Source organism: Cebus imitator, unplaced genomic scaffold, assembly GCF_001604975.1.
Source record: "Cebus imitator isolate Cc_AM_T3 unplaced genomic scaffold, Cebus_imitator-1.0 Scaffold38, whole genome shotgun sequence".
Lineage (NCBI taxonomy): Eukaryota > Metazoa > Chordata > Mammalia > Primates > Cebidae > Cebus > Cebus imitator.
In genome coordinates, this window is record NW_016107353.1 from 8607702 (window position 1) to 8609940 (window position 2239).

A 2239-nucleotide genomic window follows, 5' to 3' on the forward strand; every position below is an offset into this window, starting at 1 on the left:
AAAAAAAAAAAAAAAAATGCTAGAGGTGTTCATGGATTTTTAAATAAAATAAATATTGTAGAGTTAAATTGTTAAAAAGTCAGCAATCTTTCATCACAATGTGACAGTGTCTCCTGCAGTCTGTGGAGGTACATCCAGTTCTTCCCCCATTCCCTTGGTTCACTCACAACACATCTGACTGTAGGAACAGAATCACATTCTGCCCTGTCCACAGCCACATTCTCAATATTTACAGATAGAGGTGGCACATGCTCCAGTAAACACTCCCTCTTTCTTGGTGCTAGTTAACAGGTGGTGCTAGTTAACAGGTGCTAGTTAACAAATAATGGTGGCACATGTTGCAGTAAACACTCCCTCCTTCTTGGTGCTAGTTGACAGGATATTGTGCTTTTTACCTTTTCCTTGCCACCTTCTGTTCCCTCCGTGACATTGTTCCAGCACCTGGTCAACTTAAAGTTCTGTCTGAAATCTACCTCTGGAATATAGGAATCTCAGAGTATGCTTTAATCTTACAAATTTGCTAAAACTTGGCAACAGATTTGTGAAGGATTCACAATAGGCCAATGTACCTTGGCAAACCAGTTGAGAACACCTATATTTTTGAATCATAACAGACAAAGCCACTCCTTCATTTAAAGGGACAACTTTAAATAACTGTGACAAGAGTTTCAATTCCACGGCCTCTATCCTTCCCTAAAGAGAATATAGCCCATTTTCTGCAGGGGTGCAGAGTTCAGATACAGAGTTTGAAATAACTTCTAAAATTTGACTCTACCGTTTCTAGGCGTCCGTCCTCCTCCATGGCTTTCCTCCTGTATCACTCAGCATTTTGTTTGCCCCTCAGCTGTAAGATGTGTTTATGTCTGTATCACATAGTAGATGGTGAGCTCCTCGAAACAAAGACAAACTATAACAATCTTTGTTCTCATAAATGCTATTAAGCTACACTGTAATTAGCGAGTTCACAAAAGTAATAGTTAGTGATGGAGGCATAATGCTATAGAGAGAATATGGAGATGGAGGTCTGCAGACGGGCTGGGAAGACAGTCCAGGAGGTGACAGAAACGTCTCTCCCCCCAACAACAAGTCTATCAAATGAAGAGGATGACTATGCCACACATCAGAAGGGACAAATGGCATCATGTAAAGACAGGAACTTCATTTGTCCTTCCATTAAGACCACAAGATGTGGGTGACAGATTTTAGAAAGCCAGGAACCTCTCTGACATAGGAACTTGCCTGTGAGTCCTAGAAGGCCTGGGAGCCGGAAGGGGCGGGCCAGGAAGACATCATCATTAGCTACTTAAGAGGAGGAGAAACTGAACATAGAGGCGACTTTACTACTCAGCCACCATGAACAAAATATCTAAATATCTAAAAGTGAAGGAATTTGCAGCATGACACATTTCAGCTCTATCATCCAATGACTGACTGACTTATTATATGTGATTTCTGTTGACAAAACTTCTATTCTAATAAACTTACAGGATGAAGGTTGGGAAGACTATATCCATTGACAAAAATGATTCCCTGCTATAGATGTCTCTCCCCAGGGTTGGGAGAAGAGACAGAATCTGCCTCAGTGGAAATTCTAGATAAATCTAATTGACTCCGGGAAAAAATGCACTTATGTAGGTCTACACTCACCCGTGGCTAACCCAATAGACAGTGTGAAGCATTTGTAGAATTGGGTTATATCCTTCTAAGTGCCCTAAGCTATTCTTCTTTCTCATTTCCTGTAAACGAAAAAGAAAAGGATCTTTTATCACACTCTTCCCTCAGGGGGAAATAATTAAAAGTCATTTATAAGAGTCTCATTTTATTATAACAAACATTTGCATGGTGTCTAGCATATAGCAGACACTGGGATAGGTTCTAAGGATTAAAAGATGGTTATGATTGGCACCTGCCCTCAAGAAACTGAAGAAACACTTAATGAATGTGTATGTTCTTCATGATTTCTTTCAACTGCTTTCCTGTCTCCAATGTGCCCTCTAAAATTATCCTTTGTTTGTAAATAAACTATAGTTTACTTGGCTTATTCGCTTAAGACTTTATTTTTCTTTCTTTCATTTTTTTTTTCTTCTTTTTAAGACATGGTCTTACTCTGTTGCCCAGGCTGGAGTGCAGTGGCACAATCATGGCTCACTGCAGCCTCCACTTCCCAGTCTCGAGTGATCCTCCCACCTCAGCCTCCTGCGTAGCTACAGGGATAGGCCACCACACCTGGTTAATTTTT